At 36.8% G+C, this 14961-nt stretch overlaps 1 long non-coding RNA gene across 1 annotated transcript in view; it reads left to right on the plus strand.

The window, feature by feature from the left end:
- The first annotated feature begins 9248 nt into the window (after positions 1-9248).
- Positions 9249-14961, plus strand: part of LOC141440887 (uncharacterized) — a 198576-nt gene continuing 192863 nt past the window's right edge. The window contains exon 1 of the long non-coding RNA XR_012452761.1: positions 9249-9294. This is a non-coding gene — a long non-coding RNA (uncharacterized lncRNA). The remainder of the gene's footprint in view (positions 9295-14961) is intronic.

Below are 14961 nucleotides of genomic sequence, written 5' to 3' on the forward strand. Positions count from 1 at the left end.
AGTTTACAATACAAATAAAAAAACGTTCTGTTCTTAATTTAGCCGAGTTACCTATATATAGGTACTGGTACTAAATATTGTCATTAATAAACCAGAATAGTATTACACGGGCAAATTACGAACAGTGGCACGCGGCTGAACAATCCCTGTTCGCAACTGTACATATACAATACAAAAGAATACATAAATAATAAAATTATATACCACACGACTAAAAGAAAGTGTCTCAAACTGAACAGTCACTAACGCTATAACTTCATCTCGTTAACCATTTTACGCAGTTGAATGATTCGCTTCACACTAGTTTACGTTGCAACAGGATCTTGTGTTGGAATAACATTGGCTAGTTACCTACCTATTTGTTTCGAAACAGAAAATAATATTGGACATTAAAGACACATTTTTAAGCTGTTCTCCACCAATGGCTTGGTTTAGGTACAGATCTAATGAATAATGTTTTTCCATCATATTTTGTCGGATAAGTTCCTATTTATCTTCGTTTTTCAATTACGTACAGTAAACTTCAGTAAGCTAGAATAAGCGAGAATGGAAGATACGAGTAAATGCGAACTTTTCCGACAAAATACGAAGGAAAACAATATTCACCTGATCTGTATAGTACCTAAGCCCATTCGATGACTCACAAATACGATATAAGGACACAGAAATGGATTTCGAAAGTAAATATACATAATTACATTTTTATTCCTCTTATTTAAAATAAACAAAGAAGAAATTACCCTAAACATTATATCATTATATAAAAAGAAGAAATTAAATAAGTAATTTAAAATTGAAATGAAAACTAGTTCCTTAAACTAAATAATTAAAACTACAAATGGCCCTGTGGCTTTGCGACCAAAAGATTGACAGCATTTCCTCGTTGGATAGCTATGAATATTCAAGAGAGATACCTGTCGGCCCTTTTGGTCTCCAGTTGTTTCTCTTATTTTTAGTTCAGGATACCAACTATTTCTGTTTGCATCTAAACGTTTCCAAGCCATTACTACCATTATTTAGAATATACTGATCAAAACAACAATCAAACAGAAACGTCTCAAAAAGTGATTCATCTTGTTCGAACCGAAAACGTCGTACTCAGTGATTTACTTAGCACTGTATTCAAGAGGCTAAATGAAACACAAGTTACCATATCTGAGACAGTGAGGCCAATTGAGCAATGTATAAAGCTTCGAAGCAAAACAACGTCGCATCAACCTGGGAGAAACAATTGAATGTCGCTCTTAGGGAGGAATCTTAGGGTGTCGAATGCGTTGGTTAAGGTTAAGAGTTGTATCGTTTTAGAGGGTAGTTTTTAAGTTTTGTGAATTTGCATAAGATGCTGTCAGAATGTTCGTAGAAGGGTTGGATCCTCGAGGGCTTTCCGTGATCCGGGAGGCTTATCCTGATAATTATTTCAATTGTTTATGCCTGTCGACGGTGCATTTAGATAGGGAATTATAGTTTGTAGGACGTCTTCATTACCGGGGTGTGTCAGGGTGATGTATGTTGGGGCCGATCTGAGGTAGGACATATCTGATATGGGACCGGAATTGAGATGGATTAGCGAGTTTCATAAGCCAGTATCCGAGGTTATGTTTCGGCGCATATTGTAGATATTTGAAGACTGTAATGATAGAGTTATATTTCTGCCCCACGCACATCATCTACGTAACGAATTTTCTTCTCAAAAGTGAGATTGCATAATCTAATCGAATATTGTAACACTTGCAATCGACATGATGCTTTCATACTCTTTAATGGACTAATAAAAGTGATACACATACACACACACATATTAATCTTTGTGTTTTCTATATTTGTACTTAATAATGTTGTTGTATCTTGTGTTGTGAATAAGTGTATTTTCATTCTTATTTTTATTAACAATGAGTAAAATTGTTGGTGTTTGGTGTAAAATAAATATCATATTTTATTATTTTTCTTTAATTATTTAAGACCTTTACACTAGCAAAATTATTCACAAATATGTACACTTGTACTTGAACATGACTTGTACGTACCCGTAAAATTTTGCATTAATTATATGAAAGTTAACCCCCTCAACGCCCATTGTTTGTATTCTCAAAAAGTTCCATAACAACAACGTCATGATCAAGTGTAATGAAGAAAACTCGCTTCAAAATTAATCTGTGGGGCGCTCACATATTCCTCTAATGAATTGAGCTTTTGGACGTAGGGTTGCTAGTCTTATGATTTAAAAATATGGTAGGCACCTAAAAATATGTCTCAAAGTGGCCTGATTTGAGTCAAAATAAAGAATAAAATGCACAGTCTTCATTCAAGGCGAGCGAACATTAGTGTAATTAGTAATTAAAAGTTGGTACTATTATGACATGACTACTTATAAAGATATTTACATACCTATTCGAACTCCTCATACCGAGAAAAGTTTATTTCATTGTCATTAATACTTTTTTTTTTTTACATTTCCGAATAAATTCTTGAATCTTACGTAATAGGTAATTTATAATTTTAACTACGGTAATGTTCTCCTAAATTACCTAAGTTCATTATTTTTCTCGAGGAATTATTTTCGTGACATTGTGTCAACCCTACATAGATACGCTTCATTAGACGCAGTGTGTCGATTCTTCAAACGTTAAATACGAGTTCCTTCGCTAATAATATCTCATTATTATTATGAATTATTAAAATTAAGACATCTTTATATGCGTTTCAAACAACGTAAACAATCTTATAAGTACTTTGATTAAATGAATGAACGATTAGATACCTACTAACATAAATTTGGCATCGTTTGAATCCTTGAAAATATCATATTAATGAGGTTCTTTGATATATTAACATTTATCGTACTACCTATATGTAATCGAAGAGAACTTTTTTGGCCTAATTGATGGACTTTGCGACCCGCACCAGCACTAAAAGTTCACCGGTTTATCAGGTACTTATGAAACATGTTGTTAAGTCATGCAGTTTTATTTGAGGGTTCCGTGTCTCAAAAGGGATAGAACGGAACCCTTATAGACTCTGGCCAGCGAAAGCTGTCCTCAACAAACGGTGGCAAATTAAAAAAAAATGATGCTGACAACACTCGCTGTACACTGATTAAACGATGTTGATACTTAGAAATTATTTATATTTTCCAGATATTGAATTATACTTGGGACTCTTCAAGCTGCATCAAAATTCATGTAGTGATGTGTGAAAGTTGATGATGCACTTTAGGAGTCCCGTGGTAAAGTGCATTGAATATATCTTCTAACATTTTAATTCTAACATAAGCTTATAACATTTTGCATTTTGAGGATGGATTAGGAGATTGAATTAAACAAAAAAATATTTTTTTTATTTCTTATAGACGAAGTATCAAAATTATCGGAGCCTGGCTAAATCAGTCTCAAAAATGATACCAGATTAAAGTTTCGTAAAAAATGTGTGGACAGCTTTCGCTGGCCAGAGTCTAGTACAACATTGTTGTCCGTCTGTCAAAATTAATTTTAAGTACTCAAGTCTGCTATCACTTGAAGAATTGAAAAAAATCAAACTTCTAAATCAACGCAATCAAAAGACACAGTCATTAATAAAGGTGTTTCCATATTGCCGTAACCGAAAAATCAGGAGGGTACTTCCGGTTGTCTTAGATACTTGTAATTTGTTATGAAAGTATTAAATAGCTCTTATAAAAGGTATAACCAAGTTTTAAAAGTTCGAAAACACCATTGAAAATATTATTTTAAGAGCTTTTATTTAACTAGCAATGTATGTTTAATGTATGTACACTATGTAGGTACCTATCTATTTACGTGCGGGTCAAATCTTGCAAATTAAATTTGACCCATTTCCAGTAGTCGCATTGACTTGAAATTTGGCATACTTATGTAAATATGGTGACAATACAATAATCTGGTAATGACATCCTGATGGTCCAACCAGAATCGTCTCTGCAGGACGGAACTCTTTAACGGTTAATGGTATAGACTTGAAATTTGGTACGGAAATGAATTTCGGATGACAATGCAAGTACAGTCAACAAAAAGTACAGTCAGCATAAAAGCTTGTACTAAAATGATTTTTTTAACAAAAAACTTTTTATATCCTGTCTATGTCAACGACCATGTAAAATGACACACTGCGTAGGTACATTTTGCTTAGGAACAGGGCTCTGCTAACACTGGAAATTCAAATATGTACGACACTTAAGGTATCCCATCTTAGGCCTCTAGGTTGGCAACGCATCTGCAATACACCTGGTGTTGCAGATGTTTATGGGCGGTGGTGATCTCTTACCATCAGGAGACCCACTTGCTCGTTTGCCATCTAGTCGAATAAATTAAAAATCTCGGTGCACGAGTCCAACTCGCACTTGGCCGATTAAAAAAAAAAGAAGTTGTAGAGATACCTAATTTAATGATCGGTTTAAACAGATACTATTCGTAAAATCACTCCATGAAAGTAAAACTAGATCCATAATAGTTTATGTCGAACTATAAGTACCAGGCGATCAGAAAGTTAAAAGAGTTTATTCTTGGACGCCCACATTAAAGATTACTTCGATTAAACCGTGCTTACAACCAAAAAGACTAATCGCTACTTGTTTGACAAGCAATACCCTACTTTATTCAATATCAGGTTATGTCGACAATACATCAGCGGCAACAGAATTACTTTCTGACCTTTATAAGGATTTGCAATAAAAGCTACCTGTGAAGGTAGTACCTAGGCATTGACAGCGCCATGATATACATTTAATTACATGCATATAAAGCATTTAAGGGATAGTACCTGGGCGGCCGAGCTTTGCTCACGCTAAAATTTGTTAATACATAAGCATTTTCCCAGGTAAGACCAAGCTAGATCGATTTTAAATCCCCGAAAACCCCCAAATACCAAATTTTACCGAAATCGTTAGGGCCGTTTCCGAGATTCTGATTATAGTATATTATTATATAATAATAATAAGTTTGTTTATTTGGGCAATGATCCCATTATGACAAAATACAATTAAATTATATTAAATTAAACTTAACTACTTAATCCAAAATCAATCATTCATACATGTCAAGAATTCACAGTCACAATATACCCAGTAATTGCTCGTTTAAATAAGGTATTAAGTAGATAGAATAGGGTGTGGTCTCATAAATAAACAAACCATCTCAATTTCTTAAGACATTTCTCATAAGCAAGATATTTTCCGATAGATTTTCGAGGCCCTTCTTTACCGTGGTACCATCAGATAGTACCTGGTAGTACGATATTGGAGTACCAAGGGAGTACCAATGTCCTCAAAAAAGTCATTATAAATATGCACATTTACTGTGTAACATCTACGTGACATTTACTGTATAAAAGTTCCATTTGTTCCCGATAACAATGGCTCCGTAGCACCAAGCAGGTACCAGGCTGTAAGCAAGACGAGGCGCTGTCAAATACGCCCGAGGCGAATCTTCGAGACTGGCTTAATTAACTTAATAAATACACACTCCGTTTCATTACGCGCATACGTCACATATTATGAGCTTCTGCATACAAGGGGGCATTGATGGGTATTTACAGATAGCAGAGATATGGAGGCCTATTTAGGAGGATGAAATGAGGTTCTGGGACTTATTTATTAACATTAATCGTCTACAAAAGTTCTGTGAATGTGTAAGAAAAATTTCTGCACGATTTAACTACACAATTGTAAATAGATTACCAATTCGAATTAAAAACCTACTTACATTAAAATTGGTCCGGTATATAGTTTTTGGGAAAAGTGGAAACAGACACCCACAGGGCACACGCCTCCTTTCAGAATAATAGGACTTTGGTCGTAGTTCCTGTATAACTAGGTGAAATACCAATATTAATTTTCCCTGTATTTTTCTTCCCATTCGCTTTTTTCCCCATTTTCTTATTTTTCCATGAAAGTTCAGAACTGCAGTCGTAATTTTGCACATAACTTCCAAAAAACTCAGTTTCGAGCCCTGGCTCGAATCCATGGTCCTCTTTTTGAGTAGCCATAGGTCAAACCACTAGGTCATAACTTCCGCCGACTGAGGTACGGGACCCTAAAAAAATACCTATCAGTTATCACTCGTCTATTAAAGCCGATCGCAAAAAAATCTTCCTCCAGACAGCTTGGCACCGCTTTTTACATCAAGGGGACAAACACAACATGTGGGTCATAAATTATTGTGTCGGAAACGGCCTTTAGCCCTGCCCACTAACTTAATGACGCCGAGGATGTACCTATAGAGTGGAAATATTTTAACGTCATTGAATAAAATTTTGGCCCACAACTTTATCTACTGTGTTCTGATCAGATATTGGACTATAGTCCCCAGATGCAATTTTAATTTAAAAAAAGACGGATAACGAAGTGATTCTATTAGAGTAATTAGATTAAAAAACTTAATTGTCACAAGTTGACACCAATTGACACAAATTGATCTCAAACTAAGCAAAGTCTGTACTATGGATACTTGACACTGGGTAAAACATACTTACGTATACAATTCAAAATATACTTACATAAAAATACGTTTTTTAAGCGCGCGTTAACAGCGCGTTTTTCTTTCCATAGAGCAGCCATACAACTCGCGTGCGTATCGCCTTTGTAAAAACGCGGTGTGTAAAGGCACATTGGTACCAAATTAATCGTCCAAGGCTCGAGAATAAATATTTTTATTATTCACTAATGTGTTGCATAAGGGCCCTCGCCCACTGGTCACCAGTTCCACCAGTCCAGACATCAGTTAGTCGCATTTGCAACGCGCTACAGAAGCGATGCCTACGCGCTACTAACGCGCAATAGCATCGCGACTGTATCGATGCAAACGAGCGACCGTGTCGGATGACATCGGGAAGAGAACGGAGGGAAGGTGGAGGGAGGGAGCGAAGCGCGACAGTATCGCATTTGCGTCGCGACTAAATTGTGGTGTGGTTATGTGGGCGAGGGCACACAGCTAGCGACCGCATCGCGACTGTATCGATGCGAACGCGCGACAGCATCGCCATGATAATTCGCCTAGGGCGCTAGTGTGCGTGAGGTCTCCGAAATGTCCATAGTCTGGTGAGCTACGTTTATTTAAAATTAGAATAATTTGGGAATATTTGCAATATCTGAAATTAATATGCTAATATGCGTTCCGGGCAATGCTGTGATTTGAGACAGTTTTGTCTTTTGGAAACCCTTGTCCTCCCTTTTTTCGAACAAACAACACTGTGGATGCTCGATATTTTTATGGTACGGTTTAAGGTGATTAAAATATGATTTATCTTAACTTTGTTTTCACGCCCGTAATAACAGACTTTGAAGCAACTTAAAACCTCACGCAACAGTGCGCCATCTAGTGGACAAAAACGATAGCCTCATTGCGTCGCTACAAAAACTCGCCGCGGGCGAGGGCTCTAATGGATAGCCCGTGTTACTCTATTGGTTAATTCCTCTATGCTAATGTCACGGAAGAGACTGTTTACTTTGGGTAATGCCTCTGTTAATAAAACACGCAGCAAAAAGTAGCTGAAGAAACCGGCGATAGGTATTCGGATATAATTTATTTCTGGTTTGAATTTGAGGGGACGGCAAAGTTGACCTTCATTGAGCTGAGAATTACTGTCAGGCCAAAAGTGTAAATTTTGCACAGTCACTGATTCATTAACAGCCTTAAGTATTCACTCTTCAATCAGTCTCGAATAGCCTTAGGTTGTATCTATTTGTAAATGCAGATGATGGGAGCGAATTTTAATTTTAACATTTCGCATTAGCAAAGATGAAGCGATCGGTTTCGTGCGGGCCAATAGAACACTAACTAACGGTCCCTCCGCCTGGATGTCCATTGGTAAAATGGGAGATGGAAGAATGAGTTGACAAACATGAATGAAGTAACAAACAGACAAACAAGCAACTCTAAAACGGCGAACTAAAAAAAGTTAGGTGTATTCTCGTTTAAAAAAAAAGTGTACCCTTTTTTTTAGAAAATATGGTTTTTCCTATTAAGAATCAAGAGCACAATCGATTCCGATTGTTTAAAAAAATGACCCATTTTTTCATGTATATTACAGTACAAATTTTATGAGTCAGACTGAGCGTATGAAGAAAACGTTGCAAAACGGTCATTTTTTTAGACATTTTTTTTTAAACTATCGGAATCGATTGTGCTCTTGATTCCGAGTTTCCAAAATTTATAAAAAATAAAGTGTACACACACCAACGTTTAAACTGCCGCCCCGTCCCTCCGCGTAACCATAACAATTACACCTAACTAACCAAACTTTTTAACTGAAACGGGCCGCAAAACAATCCAAAACAAACCCGTAAAACAAAACGATTGCCTAACGGCACTTCAAACGAGTTAACATCATAGTGGCTGTGTAACGCAAACACGTTACGTTAAACGTGTAATTCCGCGTTCACCGGCCATTACTTTTGAGCGGAAAGGGACCCCGGTGAATAATTGGCCGTGTGAGAGATGGACCCGCGGAATATGAAATGATTGTGTCCGGGAGAGGCCCAGGTACTGACAAATGATGTTGGACGGGTGAGTTTTAAGCTGGCAAACTGAATCAACTTGTGCGTGTACTTGTTTAACATCGGTTTATTACTTATATGGAACGGCGTTTGGCTTGCGTGAATTTCACATTTTTTGGGGGTATAAGTGTAGAATTCTATTCGTGAAAGAATTTTTAAAATTGATTCAGTAGTTAGTTCCATAAACAAAGTTTAAAATTAGTATGAAATATCAATTATGAACGTCTCGGGTAAAATTGCTCGTTTTATGCTCTTGTTGTACAATCTACTATTTTCTACATTACATCTACCTACACGTAGATAAATTCTACATATGTATCAAATTTCAAGGCAAGCCGACCGTGAGTGACAACAGACTTAATATTTAGCTTCAAACTTTTCCTTCTTGACCAATGTCTTCTCGTCCAAAATTTCGCAGTGACCAAAGACTAGTCTTCAACTAATGCCAATGACATTTGCCAGTGATGGAATATCGCTCTGAGACGTGTTCCTTGACGGTTGTCCTCTTGGAGAGGTTAAGAAATAAGTACTTACATCATCTTTTTTTTTTATTCAACTGGATGGCAAACGAGCAAGTGGGTCTCCTGATGGTAAGATATCACCACCGCCCATAAACATCTGCAACACCAGGGGTATTGCAGATGCGTTGCCAACCTAGAGGCCTAAGATGGGATACCTCTAGTGCCAGTAATTTCACCGGCTGTCTTAACGCCGAAACACAACAGTGCAAGCACTGCTGCTTCACTTAGCGAGCAAGATGGTGGTAGCAATCCGGGCGGACCTTGCACAAGGTCCTACCACCTGCAAAAACGCCACAATAAACGACAACTCGCCACTTGCATCCGCCGGTTGCCCGATACTGTGCCGATACTCTCACGAAGTCGTCAGTCCACCTAGTGGGAGGTCTACCAACGCTTCGTCTTTCAGTTCGTGATTGCCACTCGATGACTTTTCTCCCTCAACGGCTAACTGAGGTTCAAAACAGACAACTTTTTTGTGCAATTTCTTTTAAAAATGTTCATAAACATACACATCCTCTGCCATAAACATCTGCCCTCGCCAAATTCCCATCATATTTGCAAACTAAATCCTTACGTCTAACATCTAACAGGTAGGTCCATCTAATCCCATAGGCAATAAAAACAGCTAATTCCGCGCACACGCCGGGAAGTGAACCCGACACCGCCCACCAACGACCCTTCCTCGGCCGCGGTTTTTGTAACACCCTGTTTATACTTCCGCCTCGGACATGTGGATAAATATATGTTAATGTCTGTGTGAATAAATCTGATGGGTAAAGTGTGATGTGCTTCTTTGTGACTAGCCGTTGCCCGCGGCTTTGCCTCCGTTTCAGTTTTAGGTGTTGTTTCACCATCCATTGATTAGTGTTAACTGGCGGTTAGGTGTGATGCCGTCTCTATTTGTTTTGTTCGAATAGACGGAGACGGCATCACATTTAACCGTCGGTTAACGCTAATCAATGGATGGTGAAACAGCCCCTTAATCTTGTTTAACACAAACCTAGTCCTAACAATAACGAACACAACGACAAATGAGCTCCAACGAGTGACTGAGTTTTTAGCAATTTATGCGCAAAATTGCATTTAAAATTTACCATTAGCATTTCGGTGAAGGAAAACATCGCGTGGGAACACACATACATATATAACCTAACCATCAAAAAGTTGGAAAACCCCCGACATTGTCACTTCAAAGTTCAATATCTCAAAAACGGCTCAATAATTCTCAAAAATGTTGATAAAACATATCTAAGAACCAACGCTGCAAACCCTGCTTTCAAATAAAATAAACCGAATTTAAATCGGTTCACCCGTTTAAGAGCTACGGTGGTACAGACACACAGACACAAATAGCGGTCAAACTTATAACACCATCTTTTTGCGTTGGGGCATTAACAAAACAGTTTAACGTTGTGTGCTGAGTTCCTAATCCGCACTAAGTTCTAATGGAAAGTACAGCCCCAACCCTCTTATCCTGAGACTATGCCTGTGCCCAGCTTGGCTTCTCTAGTACCTTTTGCTGGTCTACACTACAAGCAAAAACTATACCCAAAAACCTGCCCTAAAAATGATTATTTATTTGTTTATTTATTACCCATGAATGATTATATATTTATTTATTTTTTAATTTTACCTATGTTTTGTAAATAACCTGAATCGGGTCGGATGACGTCGAGGTAAATATTACTCGTGTGTTTTAGCGTGATAAGTCATGTTAGTGGTATGTATTTTGACTATAATTTAAATCGGGCCCGTAAAGTTCTTGAGAAAACATTATACCTAATATAGTTACAGACATACAAATTCATACACGTCTAACCCCAAAAACGCATCTTCGCCGTTCCGTCGTCAAGATTTCAAATTGAACCACATCTTACTTAAATACCAATCAACTAAGTAAAAACAATTATTAAAATTTGCACTTCAAAGTGCAATCTCTCAAAAACGGCTAAACCGATTTTGACGAAACATGTCTAATAAATAACCATCGCTAGAAACCTGATTTCAAATAAATAAAACCGCATTCAAGTCGGTCCACCCGTTTAAGAGCTACGGTGCCACAGACAGACAGGCGGACACAGACATACAGACACACAGACAAACATAGCGCTCAAACTTATAACACCCCTCTTTTTGCGTCGGGGGTTGAAAATAAGTAGAAATAAAAATAAAAGCACTGTCTACTAACCTATTTAGTTACTAACAACGATATTACCATTTCTTTACCTACTGGTAGGTATATTGCCTGCGATCAGTACCTAATACAACGAAGTGTACCTTTTTCATTAGATGCCGAAGTCGTAATCCGTTTTCTGTAAGCATTCCATTCATACACAACCAACCCCTTCAAGTTCCTCTCCATACTGACGTATCCAACGTAACGTACTCGTTCATTTGTTTCGAGGAAAAAACAGTCGCGAGCGCCCTCCACACATCGCGGGAAAATTGAGAAAGACGCGGCGCTAGCTTACAGTACTGTGTTAAGTCACGTAGTTCACCTATTAGCCGGCAGATGGCAGTGTTATAATCCAATTACTAACTCGGAGTCTATTTTGCATTGCTAAGTGGTATTCGATTTGTAATTGCTTGGCTGTATGTAGTAGATAGGTTTAGTTAGTAGTGGGCTTAGAATGCTTACCTAATTGTCTGTTAAAGGTACTCGTTACAATTATAGCAAACCATTTAGCTTATTTTTCTCAAGTAGTGTTGTGAGTTCAAACCCTGGCAACTCTTTTTTTGGTATTTGGTACAATTTTATTTTTTCATTTATCAGCTTTTATGGTGAACTTTTAGATCCAATAAAAGCTACAAATATTATTATAATAATACTTTTTTAATTGCTAATTACATATTTTGTAGGTAAATAAGAAGCTGAAATTTGAAAATATTTTACGAAAATATTTTTTTTAAACTCAACCATTTAGTGACGTGAAATAATACCATTTTGACCCTAGCTGTTAATATGCCGTACAATCTGAGGACATAGATGGGTAGGTATATCAGACTGACCACTAAGAGCTCTCTTTAGCCGACTCAAAAAAAGGACGAGGTTCTCTTATATAATATATTGTATGTATATTGTTTTTCCGTGACAAAATTGGCCTAATAGAACCTGACTACGAAGCTTGAGGTTTCGATTCCGTGTCAGATATTTTAGAAAAATACGAATACTATATTTAATATGTATCTATATAAGGTATTATTCCGTGCTTAGTACCCATAACACAAGCTTTGCCAATGGTCAATAATTGATATTATTTATTTAAAAGGCCTGTCAATAATGAATCATACAAAAAAAATTGTTTCTACACAAGATTGCGCATGCGAGATGAAGTTTCTAGTTCATGTTAACACCGATATGACACTTTTTTTGTTAATTACAGTTATTTTACTTTCAAAAACCTTTACTTTTACATTTTTGATTTCACCCTTCACAAAAAACCATTGCATCCAAAGCTCAAACTACGTATTTATCACGCGGCTCGACATTGACTGATTATTCAGTGCGCGTACGTGAACGCGAAATCATTAGTTGTGGAGCATTTTATGTTTTATTTGGCAGCGGGTAGGTAGGTACCTACCGGGTATTGGGTAGCCGGTATTGGACGCTAAAAAGCGGCCATGCATAATTACCTCCCGCACGGATCGGGAGCTGTGTGGACAAAGTTGGGAGTAGAGTTGTGTTAGCTTGAAAGTTTTATTTTTATATTTTAATTTATTTTAATTGTTAATAAATATTATTTTGCATGTGGTAGGACCTTGTGCAAGGTCCGCCCGGATTGCTACCACCATCTTGCTCGCTCATCCTGCCGTGAAGCAGCAGTGCTTGCACTGTTGTGTTTCGGCGTGGAGAGTAAGACAGCCGGTGAAATTACTGGCACTTGAGGTATCCCATCTTAGGCCTCTAGGTTGGCAACGCATCTGAAATCCCTGCATGGTGTTGCAGGTATCTATGGGCGGTGGAAATCTCTTACCATCAGGAGACGCACTTGCTCGTTTGTCATCCAGTCGAATAAAAAAAAAGTTAATAAATATCAGTAATGACTATTTAAGCCTAAGATTTATTGCTTCTCTAGTAATTCAAAGAAAGAAAGAGATACATTTATTTACTTACAAATATTCGATACACAGAAGAATACTTTAGAATGAAGGATTAAATACAAATGAAAATCGAATAGTGTTAATTGAGCCCTATGTCGGCATAATGTTAGGGTTAACCAAAACAGTCAGTAGGACCCATTTAACATTAAACACAAACATAAAACACTGTGACAACCCGATTACACGAACGTCAATTTAATAATTTTTAACCGGAATACTTGGGAAAATAGAAAAATAAGTAAAATAACACTAAGTAACAGTAAATACCTATTTTTGAGAAGCGGCTAATATGGCGCTGTCTCTATAAATTAGCTAAGCCACAGCAATTTAGATCATTCTCACTTTTGATCACAGAGGCCCTTCCTCTCTATAATATTAAACTAATAAGAACGAAAAATCTCAATTAATTTATTTCATGTCAAAAATCGCTAGAGCCCCTTCTCCTAAACAAAAAAAAATACAATTTTTTATCGATGTCAGGAATCAATCAGAAATGAATAGGTGACACGTCTTTATGATTTATGAAATAACCATTAATTAAGAATTATACAAATTAACTTAGGTATCTATTTGTCGCAATTTTACTTAGGATTTCTAGATCCCAAAACTCTATGAATGTGACCTTAAAGATTATTAGGTATGTTTATTCTTAAGAGTCAGAGTTCGGCATGAACATCACATTAATAACAAATGACATATAGATAAACTGGTGTTATTTTTGATATAAAGCTATTGTGATACTCAGACGTATTAAAGTATCTACGATAAAATTATTTATTCACTTATGTACTTGTAATCAGTATAAACTAGTCACGATAAAGTTTATATTTACCTTTTTAAAATACATTATAATTAAATAGTTTCTGTAGATGCAATACTATTGAAATCAAAAATGTCCAATAAATAAAAAAGTTTAAATATTTGAACAAAAAAACGAACGGCTACTCCACATTTTCCTTTGCTCTCGATCAGGCTCTTTTATATACGTTTGTCAGTGAATTACAGCGAATGCATCTATAGTTCAGTATAGTTTTATGCAGATATTATGTATCGCTTATTCATGCGTGTATAACGCATTGTCCCTCATCGGATATAGCAGGCTTCCATTATCATGCAAGCTTTTGTTTAACTTGCAACGTGGGTATGCAAGTTGTTTTAAATCTTGCTACCTACTTAAATTTCACCACTTCTAGTGATTGGATGAGTTCAAATTTAGTGAAGTCATGCTTTGGTGATGTGATGACAAAACGATAAAGTCAAAAAGAACAGTCTGAAACTGAATCGTGGACCAGGGCGGAATCTTCGTGCTGCTGATGTGTGTGCTGGTGTGATGCTATGATTTCTTGAGCAGAGTATATGGAATTTCAATATAACATCAGCAGCACGAAGATCCCGCCCTGGTTCACGATTCAGTTTCAAAGTCAAAGTCAAAGTCATGAGAATATTTAGGCGACTTAGAAAAAGAACAGCTATAGTTATAATTGTAAGACTCTTCCTTTACTGTACAGTCGAGGAAACTCAATCTGAATTTTAAAATAAAAAGGTCCTACCCTCGAACGCGATTCTTCTTCTAAGTCACTTTTCTCTTGACAAAGTGATCATGGTCGTCGGATGAGATAATAGTCAGATGAGAAAATAGTCCGTAGAGTAGTGTAGAGAAAATAGTGGTTTCCTCTTTCCTTCCACACCAATATGATGCCGTCTCCGTCTATTCGAACAAAACAAATAGAGACGGAATCACATTTAACCGTCAGTTAACACTAATCAATGGATGGTTAAACAGCCCCTTAGTATATTGATATGATATGGAGATAGTAATCTTGGCAACAATTCCGT

This window comes from Choristoneura fumiferana, chromosome 23, assembly GCF_025370935.1.
Source record: "Choristoneura fumiferana chromosome 23, NRCan_CFum_1, whole genome shotgun sequence".
Taxonomy (NCBI): Eukaryota; Metazoa; Arthropoda; class Insecta; order Lepidoptera; family Tortricidae; genus Choristoneura; species Choristoneura fumiferana.